The sequence below is a fragment of the Octopus bimaculoides genome, chromosome 2 (genome assembly GCF_001194135.2).
Source record: "Octopus bimaculoides isolate UCB-OBI-ISO-001 chromosome 2, ASM119413v2, whole genome shotgun sequence".
NCBI lineage: Eukaryota > Metazoa > Mollusca > Cephalopoda > Octopoda > Octopodidae > Octopus > Octopus bimaculoides.
Genome location: NC_068982.1, coordinates 38,878,374 through 38,890,236, shown reverse-complemented (window position 1 = coordinate 38,890,236; position 11,863 = coordinate 38,878,374). Strand labels below are relative to the sequence as shown.

At 36.7% G+C, this 11,863-nt stretch overlaps 1 protein-coding gene and 1 long non-coding RNA gene across 8 annotated transcripts in view; one reads left to right on the top strand and one right to left on the bottom strand.

Moving 5' to 3' along the window:
* The window catches only part of LOC106874684 (innexin unc-9), a 169,177-nt gene that overhangs the window by 66,365 nt on the left and 90,949 nt on the right, over positions 1–11,863 (bottom strand). The gene's annotated exons all lie outside the window — the stretch shown is intronic.
* The window catches only part of LOC106874686 (uncharacterized), a 25,978-nt gene that overhangs the window by 13,941 nt on the left and 174 nt on the right, over positions 1–11,863 (top strand). The window contains exons 1-3 of one of the 2 annotated variants that reach the window (XR_001410030.2): positions 4,423–4,751; positions 9,912–10,090; positions 11,646–11,863. The exon at positions 11,646–11,863 is cut by the window's right edge and continues 174 nt beyond it. This is a non-coding gene — a long non-coding RNA (uncharacterized LOC106874686). Of the gene's footprint in view, positions 1–4,422; positions 4,752–9,911; positions 10,091–11,645 lie in introns of those variants that run through there. The other variant, XR_008266751.1, reaches the window with a different exon arrangement.

The window sequence follows — 11,863 nt, the reverse complement described above, 5'->3', positions numbered from 1 at the left end:
TGTGTGTGTGTGTGTGTGTGTATACTTATGTGTGTGTGTGTGTGTCTGTGTTTGTCCCCACCCCACCCCCAAACCAAAGCTTGGTGTGTTTATGTCCCCGAAACTTAGCGGTTCGGCAAAAGAGACCGATAGAATAAGTTCTAGGTTTACAAATAATAAGTTCTGGGGTCGATTTCTTCGACTAAAGGCGGTGCTCCAGCATGGCTGCTGTCAAATGACTGAAACGTAAAATAGTATATATAAATATGCTATATAGCATAAAGGAAAAATTTAGTTGTCACTAATTGTGTGGGAGATTCCCTGCCCAGTCGGTGTATAGGCGTAAGTGTAGCTGTATGGTAAGAAGTTTGCTTCCCAACCACATGGTCCCGGGTTCAATCCCACTGCGTGCCACACCTAGGGCAAGTGTCTTTTACTATTGCCTCGGACTATAGTGGATTTGGTAGACGGAAACTAAAAAAGTCCGTCGAATGTGTGCGTGTGTGTGTGTGTGTGCGTGCGCGTAAGTGTGTGTTTTTCTTGTCCCTACTCCCACCGCTTGACAACCGGTGTCAGTTTGTTTACGTCCACATAGCTTAGCAATTCGACAAAAAGAGTTTGAAAAAATAAGTATCAGGCTTAAAAATGTAATAAGTTCTAGGGTAGATTCGTTCAACTTATAAATTCTTATAAATTCTATAAGGCAGCACTCCAGCATGGCCGAAATCTAATGACTGCATGACTGTATGGTAAAAAGCTTGCTTCCCAACCACATGGTCCCGGGTTCAGTCCCTTCTGCAGAGCATTGCAGAGAGAAGGGATGGCAGTCATGGATTTTCCCTGTCGAGGTTATTGTAAAGGATTCCATGTCCAGTCGGTATGGAGGACGCTTACAGTCATTGGAATGATAGGAAAAGAGCGAGAGGTGGTTTGCGCAGAATGAAAAAAATATGAATTCTCCAGACAAGATCAGGGCAGTACTGGAGGAATATTTTTCGTCACGGACAAGTGAATTTTGGAAGAGGGGCCTTGCAACTCTACCACATAGATAGAAGAACATTGTATGAAATGAAGGAGAGTAAATTTTAGATTGAAAAAGAACTTCTTAATTTTGAAAACTAAAAGAAGTATTAAAAAACCGCATTATTTATGGGATGACCGTTGTAACGAATGCGGAAATGATGGCTTTTAGGGATTCCGTAGTGTGAACATAGTCATCAGTAAACCGGAACATAGTCATCAGTAAACTACAGTTAAGATCTGAGCTTGTTGGTAGTCTACATATTTCTCATACTGAAAAAATTGCTTGTACACACACAGACGCACGTGAAAATTCTCACACATGCATACATACATATACACACACACATATATGATATACGTGTGTGTGTGTGTGTGTGTGTGTGTGGTATTATTATACATAGAATATTTGTCTTCCGTTTCTGTAGAGATAAAAGATTAAGATAAATATTTCCTTCGCTAGAACGCTATTCAATCGCAAGTGGCTTTCCCCACCATATAAATTAAACTAAGCACCGCAAGACAAAATTCATCCATTCCACAGTGCTACCGCTTTTTACAACAGTAAATTATATCATCCATGGCCCTTGATCAGAAATAGACGGACTTGACTGTGTTTACAAGTTTTGAAAATAATATTCTGTCAACTCGGCCAGAGGCTAATCTCTAAATGGCTCGTATCTTTTCACTGGAATTGCACACGTTACATAATAGAAATATCCGTAGATAATATTTGTCTTAACCAAGGCGGCGAGCTGGGCGAATCGTTAGCATGCCGGGCAAAATGCTTAACGGCATTTCGTCTGTCTTTGTGCTCTGTGTTCAAATACCGCCGAGGTCGACTTTGCCTTTCATCCTTTCGGGATCGATAGAATAAGCGCCAGTTGAACACTGGTGTCGATGTGATCGACTTAGCCACTTCCCCGAAATTGCTAGCCGTATTTATCCTAACCATTACAAGAATTACCGATGTCACAGCTGATAGTTTATCGACTTATCTGCCTATTGTTTATCTGCCTATTGTTTATCTGCTTATTGTTTCAATAAGCCTCCGCTCAATGGTTATATTTCAGCCGTTTTAAGTACACGTGATCAACAAATAATCGGAAGTAAGAACTTTAAAACTCAAGGAAAATTCTTAGCTAGCTGCGATCCTGTTTCGGTTTGGATTCACGGTTGAAACAAATTTATTTCACTTGCGCCTGCTCATGTTCTTGAAAAATACGTCAATGAGAGTAGCCTTAGATGTTTGGTACACCTTATATATATTGAGAGAGTGAGAGTGAAAGAGAGAGGGAGAGAGAGGAGAGTGAGAGAAAGGAGAGTGAGAGAGAGAGAGAAAGAGTGAGAGAGAGAAAGAGTGAGAGAGAGAAAGAGTGAGAGAGAGAAAGAATGAGAGAGAGGAGAGAGAGGTAGACGGAACATACAGGGACACATGTGAGTAGTTTAATGGTAAGAAAGCGATCGACAAAGAGGAAAATGTGTCATTCTCCCGGCCAATGAAGTGGACAGTGAGTCCATTTTCTTCCTAATCTACTTACTGGACAGAAGCTAACAGGTGACGTGTACAGTAGGAAACAATGGCATATCTTTTAGAATACTATTTTTTTCTACTCTAGGCACAAGAACCGAAATTTGGGGGGAGGGAACCAGTCGATTAGATCAACCCAGTACGTAACTGGTTCTTAATTTATCTACCCCGAAAGGATGAAAGGCAAAGTCGACCTCGGCGGAATTTGAACTCAGAACATAAAGACAGACGAAATACCGCTAAGCATTTTGCCCGGCTTGCTATTCTAGAATACTGTTGTCTATCAAATAAAACCAACTTTTCAAACACCATTGACACAAACGCCCTCTGATCTAAATAAAAATAATAATTTAGCCAACTTTTAGATGTCCCAAAGAACTTTTTTCGCCAATACCAACATTAACTGTCAAATAATTCTTTTTACTATAGGCACAAAGCCTGACATTCTGGGGGAAACGGCTAGTCGATTACATCGACCTCACTACTTGACCGCTACTTTATTTTATCGAACCAGAAATGATGAAAAGTAAAGTTGACCTAGGCAGCATTTGAACTTGGAACGGAAAGAGCCGGAAGAAATACTGCTAAGCACTTTGTACGGTGCCCTAACGATTCTGCCAGTTCATCATTACTGCAAAGTAATGTTACTTCTTCTGTTGATTTTTCCATCTTTTAAAGGACTTCCTTTCTTAAAGTTATCATCATCTAGCTTATAGCTCTCGAGCGCTACTGAAATATTACAGGTACAAGATTTGAGAGCTAATAGTAAGCAATGTGCCACTCTCTGTAGCAGATGAGACTAATTCATGAACAGTGGGCAGTTTGAGCTTATAATACTCTTTTACTCTTTTACTTGTTTCAGTCATTTGACTGCGGCCATGCTGGAGCACCACCTTGAAAGGTTTTAGTCGCACAAATCGACCTTAGGACTTATTTATGTAAGCTTAGTACTTATTCTATCAGTTCCTCTTGCCGAACCGCTAAGTTACAGGGATATAAATACACCAACACCGGTTGTCAAGCGGTGGTGGGGGCACAAACACAGACGCACACACACGTACGCACACGCATACACATACACACACACACATATATATATACATACATACATACATACACACCCACACATACGACGGGCTTGTTTCAGTTCCTGTCTACCAAATCTACTCACAAGGCTTTGGTCGGTTCGAGACGATGTCAGAATACACTAGCCCAAGATACCAAGCAGTGGGATTGAACCCAGAACCATGTGGTTAGGAAGCAAGCATTTTCTCACACTGCTACGCAGTTTGAACTTGTAATAGTTATTTTGAATATTTTTATGGTTGGTTTATTACTGTCTTTTTTTCCTTCCTAAACTATTAAGGTATCTAAATTAATATTCGGGGTTTTAGCTTGGTTTATTATGACTGTTGTTTTTATCGTTACTATTGTTGCTGGCCACTGTTTAGCTCCCTATCATCAATAACTGAATAGTCCTATGATCAAAGAAGTTCCACTGAAGTCCATCCAGTCAGTCACACGAGTATTGTGTTTCTAGAACTTCATTATCCAACGTGTCCCTCACCTTTTAAGATGGTAAAATATTTGAAGTAATTTTGAGTGTCATTTCCAGCAGGTGGAGCAACCACATAGAGGTTCTCTTATTGGCTTGTAAATGAATCTTTATTTTTCAGAGAAGAAATATGTGAATTTATAACACATAGTGCCTTTCCCGAGGGCATTAGTGATGCATGTAAAGTAAAAATAGCTTCAAGTGAGAAGTGAAACCACTCGTCTCACTAGGAGTTTACCTCTAGACTACGACGCTTTAGAAATTTCAGTTGGTTTGAAAAATCCTATGGTTTCGTAGAGTGCAGAACACCTTTCCGAACGCTATTACACAGCTTGTGTAATGTAAATTGTTACTCTGTACAAGAAGTTGACAATCCTTGTATATGTTGAGTTTTTGAGAATATATGTTTTCTAAAAAGATAAAACAACGAAATGTGATTTGAATTAATGAAATCTCTTATAGAGAATATATAAACTGTAATCTGCATGCAAAGAATACATTGATTTTGCATACGATATTCGAAGAGACGCCTTTTTCCCTTTTATCTACAGAAGAATATAGTTTGTTTTGCTTTAAAATAACTTAGATGCAATAACTCAGAGAGAACATGTGGATCTGGTTGCGTTTAAGATCAGTGAACGTCTCATTCAGCAAGAACATGGCTAAGTATGCTTTTCATTAGAACAAGGCTAATTATGCCTTCTTGTATCGTATTAATTTCTATCTTCTGTATTGCATTTCGTGATTTTTTTTCCAGCTTGTTTTGTAGCTCATCCTTAGCTAGAATTTCCTATAAAAGCTGAGCAATTTAAGAGTTATTTAGGGGGACTAAAAATATATACTAGTTGTCTGATATCGGGTATCACTATATATTATGTAGTAAGAACTGTTTGTGTTTCAAAATAGTTATGGTTCATGAATCAAATGGTTTTGATCCGGAGATACTTAAATCGTTCCAATATAAAATATTTAAACCATTCCAGTAAAAATCCATTGTGTACTATGGTACATTATATGGTTTGTAATGAAGAGAAAGTTGTAGCTATGAACTCGGTTATCGAGTATTATGTTTAAATTCAAAACAAACGTCTTTACACTTGCTTTGAAAACATGAGAGCTAGTGTTTGCCAGGAAACCTCCAAACCATTATTGGAGTTTTCATACACTAGTGCCACTTTGACGTAATTTTAACTCTACAGGCAACACAACATAAAATAGTGAGATACTTCAGACCATTGTTTTTCTTTCTTTTTTGATCGTTCTTTGTTAGAGATATACAGGATGTCCCAAAAGTCCCTGATGGGTTTCAATTTTTAATAACTTTCTTAACTTTACAAATAAATGCATGAAAGTTAGATACAATATAAAGGACATAATGGAAATTAATACGCACAAGTCAAATTTTGCAACACCACTATATCACATATAAAAAATGACATCGCTTAAATGGCTGTCATTTAAGCGATGTCATTTTTCATATGTGATATAGTGGTGTTGCAAAATTTGACTTGTGCGTATTAATTTCCATTATGTTCTTTATATTGTAACAAAAATTCATGCATTTATTTGTAAAGTTAAAGAGGTTATTAAAAACTGAAACCTATCAGTGACTTTGGGGACAACCTGTATATTTAAATTCTAACTCAGGCATAGGTAGCATTTTTCGAGAAGCGAGTCGCATGTGACATAGATGATCATCAGTACTAAAAAGAAAATAAGAAAATCAAGGTAATTTTTCGTTGGTGTGTCATACAAACTCGCAGATCACAGTTTGGCTAGAAGTGTCAACTAATGGTCTTACCGTTACTGAAAATAATTCATGAAGCGATATATGTAAAAACTGATCGGTGATAGAAGAGTGATGTCGTTACTTGCTTTTAGACAACTATTTTTGGGGGCTAAAATATATTGCTATAGTCTTTTATTAACAGTAATTCAACGCTCGGTTTAATAGCGCCGCCTAAATTTTGGTTGTTATTTGCGGTATCTATCTTGCAGCACACAATCGGGCCGAGTTCCTGATCTAAAGATAATTTCCTTCCAACCGTCTCGAAGATTATGAAGAGTCTTGACTTACTTTTTGACAATAGCATGTAAAAATTAACACATAAACGTGAAAAGAAATCGTACTACATCATTAGCTTCATGGTCAATCTGATAGGTTGTTTTTCTCTTACTTGGTGTATAATTCTTTTACTTTATAGTAATAACTGATTTTATCAAACTTTGCCCTACCGTACAACGTAAGCAAAGTTCTTTATAAATTACTAATCCTTTCTACTATAAGCACAGGACCTGAAATTTGGGTGCGGAACGGGAAATTAGTTGATTACCTCGACCTCCACTGCTCAACTAGTACTTCTTTTACCGGCCCCGACAGGCTCAAAGACAGAGTTGACCTCACCATAAAGAACCGGGAGAAATGCTGCTCAGCATTTTGTCCGACACAATAATTATTCTACCAGCTCGCAGCCTCATATGGAATATTGATTAATTATAGACATTATTTTAATTTCTGATAATTAATAAAAAGTTGAAGTATAAATGTAATGGCTAAATTCATATGTATTAAAGTAATAATGGGCTTTTAGGCTCATGTTCAAGAATTTCTTTGCATCTAAATTCTATGGTTTAAATTTTCTTAGATGCCTAAACTGAATACCAAGTCTTAAGGGATTAATAACTAATATCTACGAAAGACGTGTTACCCAGAATGATTAGCTCTAGCCTGTTTTTCCATCGGCATTAAAATTCTTCGAATTTTATATTGGGTCAACAAGAGTCTCTGGAGATAAATTATTTTTATTTTCACTTGGTTTTAAAGTTATATTTTCGATAAAGTGTATACTTAAAAGATATTAATCATCGTCGAATTTGAAATTTGCTTTATCTGGCCTTTGTAATATATGAAAATAAAAATAGTTTTTGTAAGATCTATTTTTAAAGGTATTTCACTCAAGAAACAAACAAGTATTGAAGGTATGTTTTAAATAAAGTAACATAAGGTTCTTTTATGATACGGCTACTATCTACATAATTAACCGTAAGCAAATACCTACTTTGTTAGTTTGTTTGTTCTTTTTTAATTTGTTTTTTTTTTAATTACTATATTTTATTTTCTGGCTCAAATTTGCTTATCTCAGAATAATTACTATGTAGACAGTTTTCAGTCGAAAGTGGCACTAAACATCTAAGTTTGTTCTAATTAAGGAACGTTAAAAAAATATCAAGTCATCTTGAGTTTTCATTAAAACAACTGCATAATTGGCAACGTTTGAGTGGAAAGTATAATTGGTTCTTAATTCTAAATGAATGTATTTAAATGTTTAATTAATGTTTAACACACATTCAAGTATTTAATTCAGCAAATAAAGAATGCCTTCTGTGACGTTTCTTTCAGTGGTTGAGGATAAAATCATTTTTCATTAATGTATATATATTTTTTTATTCATAAGAATTATGAGTTAGCGAAAAAAAAAAAGTACAGCGCCGAACTAAATGCATTGCAATATAGTTTGACTCTGACCAGCGTTGTATAGAGCAAGGAGTAAGCTATTGTTCAGCTGAAACTGCGATGTGGTTTCAAACTACAAAGCTACTTCATTTGTGTTTTGTAATGCAATTAGAAACGGCATTAATGTTACGTCTTCCATTTTCTCGCATCCACGAAATACAGAACCTCACTCTATTCAACACTTAGCTGGTACTGGTTTGCAATTGAAATAAAATGAAATAAAATACCACGCCCAAGGTCATAAAACTGCGCCCAGTCTAGGTAGCGGACTCACGATCGTGCGTTCAGTATTCTAAACATGTTATGTGTGTTGCATTTAGGTTAGATAAAACAGTTAGTGTCAATATTTTATTGATACTGAGTCAAATTAGTATTTTCAAAGAAGAGTATACTGTTTACCAAGCCTCCTTTGTATTAAAGGAATACAGCCGATTAAATCAAAAAAATATATTGGGGGTATATATTTTATTGTCCCGGGATAGAAGGAAAGCAATTCAGGTAGAGTATGAACAGAGAGACATGACTAAGTTATTTTATGGCATTTAACTCACTCAACGGCTGTTTTTGTCAACTTATTGCTCTTATTTTGAGTTTATAACATAGATTGCTTTCGAAATGCACAATAATATATTAAAACATATACAAAGAAAACTTTTGAAATCAGCTACATAGCACTAAATATATTTTTGCTATTGTATATCAAAAAAACATTAACTTGTGTGGTGCAGTACAGATGATTCAATCAATAGCTTGGACAATTAAAGGTCTCAGAGTGTAAGTATGGCAAATGCATAGTTCTACGTCCGATCCCAATGCATGGTGGCTTAGACGTCTTCTACCATAGGCCGATCAACCAATGCCTTGTGGCTAAACTTTGTGGATCTAGTCTTTTTCATTCGCAAAATATGTTTTTTTTTTTTAAAGGAAGTAAAAAATCTGAAAATTGGCTACAATAAAGTAGTCGTCCAATCTCAATACTATGAGGGGATTATGTTGTGGAGATAAAAAATGGAGGAAAGAGTTACAGAGGTTTAAAGATTAGAAACCTCTGTAGTTTTAGCCAATAGCGAGACAGAAATTTTCTGCGGTTAACGGAGCGGTGTCAACTTTCATGTTGTACCCTGTGAAATTTATAGTTTAACGTCTGTGACATGACCTGTTCATTATAGGTTTCTAAATGCAGAATTCAAAAATAATGTCAAACTATCTGTATCACCCACAGTTTCACTGTTCCACCATATCCCTCTCAGTTTCTGCTATGTGGGCTAAATTTCAGTTAAGCTATTGAAATGTGAAGCTAACGGTTTAAGAAATACTCCTAATTTAAATTTTTATGAAGAGAAATAACCAAGTGAAATCATAAATCCAGCTGAGTCAATGAATCCCCCAAATATATGAAATGAAAAATATGTAAAAATACTAACACAGAGAAGCACAGAAAACATGTAATATACTAACACAGAAAAAGTAAAAGAAAACACGCGGGTGAAAAGAATCTCGTGGTGTGAAGAATCAAGTGTGAAAAAATCAACATAGACAACAGCGGCACAAACAACAGTGAACCACAACACAGCGTGCGGTTGTCATGGTAACCAGCTGCTAATGCCACGCTGTCTGTTGATTGGCTAAAATTACCGAAATTTCCCAACTTTAATTCCAAATAACATCAGATTCTTTAAAGTAACTGATTGATCGTAATCAAAATTCAGAGTTGCAATGATACACCAAAATTGAAAGCATTCTGAGCAAAATTAAAGGGGGCTCATTTTGCTAATGAAAAAGACTAGATCCAACTTTGTTAATCGGAAACCGAAGGGAGTCCAACTCAGGGTTGTTCCTGTTCTTCGATAGAAGACTTAGACCGTCGCCCGATTAACAGAACCAACTGTCCCTTGGATGCTTTTAGCGGAGTCTACTCTGTTACAAGCATTCACATAAAAGTCCCTGGTTGGGCGAGACACTACGGTACACCTGCGTTGGCACCATCTATCTGGCATCACTAATATGACGCTAATTTATTTGACATCAAATGCATTAATCTCTCTCTTTCTCTCTCTCTCTCTCTCTCTCTCTCTCTCTCTCTCTCTCTCTCTCTCTCTCTCTCTCTCTCTCTCTCTCTCTCCACTGCCAAAACAAGTCAGCCGTGCCAAATCATCAGCGTCCAAACAGCCACACCCAATTTTCTCATCCTGTGCCGGTTTGGGGATAAATGTCTCCCTCCTTCACGCCAATCTTGAGACGCTGAAAAACAAGGGTAATGGGCGCTACCCTATATATTCTGATTAAGTCATTATTATTATTATTTTTTTAAGGTTGAAATATCAAGGATACCAATGGAAACGAAGTTCAAGACTGCGAAGCAAGCGTTTCATTGTGCTTCTCATCAGACAACTAATGCGAAATCTTTCACATTAGATGGATATCTAGCCCCAAACCCCCAAAATAAACTGTAACCCAGATCAGCATAAACTGAAATAGCACAGAATATACTGTAAGTTATTAGTGTTTCTGCAATATATCCACCTTTTATTTTCTTCGAGAGTAGACTTAATATATTAAATTGATACCTGATATTGGCTTTATAAATTCTGACGTGATTTGATTTCAAAACATATTCAAAATAATTCTTTCTACTTTTGGCACAAATCCTGAAATTTTGAAGACAGGAGCAACGCAATTACATCGCCCCCCTGTGCTCTACTGGCACTTATTTTAACGACCCCAAAAAGATGAAAGAACAAGTCGACCACAAAAGGATGAAAGAAAAAGTCGACCTCGACAGTATTTGAACTCAAAACGTAACAAATCGGAAGGAATGCTGCGAAGCATTTTGTCCGACGCCATCTTAATAATAATAATCCTTTTTACTGTTTGTTTTTATATATACTTGTTTCAGTAATTTGACTGCGGTCATAGTCCTTTCCACAAAAGGCACAAGGCCTGAAATTCTGTGGGAAGGAACTAGTCGATTACATCGACTCCAGTGTTTCACTGGTACTTAATTTACAGACCCCGAAAAGATAAAAGCAAAGCCGACCTCGGCAGAATTTGAACTCAGGACGTAAAGATAGACGATATGCCATTAAGCATTTCGCCCGGCATGCTAACGATAATAGATACACACACACACACACACACACGATATGGTGTTAATGTTCTCATTTAATCTTTAGTCATCTCTGATCGTGCAAAACTCAAGCCAAAGACATTGCAATTGTGACCGTTTTTTTAGAAGATGCCGGACTATGATTTTGATAGAATCGGCTGAAACAATCTATTGAATGAATGTGTAGTCGTCATCGTAAATAAGTACTGTATATTCATTAAACGATATATGCTGGCTGGACAGTCAATGATTAAACGCATTTTCTTAACTTTCAATAATAGTGGATTTTTTATGCATTTTATATCCAGAAATATGAGTACATTTTGTAACTACATCATTTTCGCTGTTTTCATTCTAATTATTTATTGCATTTTCATTGGCTGAGTGGTAAGTAGCTTGCTTACCAACCACATGGTTCTCGATTCAGTCCCACTGCATGGCACCTTGGGTAAGTATCTTCTGCTATTGCCTCGGGCTGACCAAAGCCTTGTGAGTGGATTTGGTAGACGGAAACTGAAAGAAGCCCATTATATATATGTATATATATATATGTGTGTGTGTGTGTGTGTGTGTGTGTGTGTGTGTGTGTGTGTGGATCATATATGTTTGTACGTCTGTTTGTCCCCACCATCGCTTGACAACCAACGCTGGTGTGTTTACGCCCCCATAACTTAACGGTTCGGCATAACAGACCGATGGAATAAGTACTAGGCTCACAAAGAATAAGTGCTGGGGTCAATTTGTTCGACTAAAGACGGTGCTCCAGCATGGTCGCAGTCAAATGACTGAAACAAATAAAAGAATACAGGGGTTAGACTGCACGTAGTAACAACTTCAATAAAAGGTTTACGGTGTGCCTATATTACTAAAACTAGCATTTGAATCTGACTCAAATATCTCAGGTAGTATTTCAAATTTTGATCATTTTGTTTCTTTTCAGAAAACCAACTAGTCTTGAAAGTACCATGAAGCATACGAATGATACTTTACATCCACCACCATTTGTTTTTCTATGGATTTATCAAAACATGTAACTAACTAGACAGCTTAATATTTCCTAATTATGAAACAAAGATAAAGACACTTTGATGCAACAGCACAGATTTGTTCCGTGGAAAACTTTTTACGCATGAGCTGAAATAATTTCGTAAAGGCAAC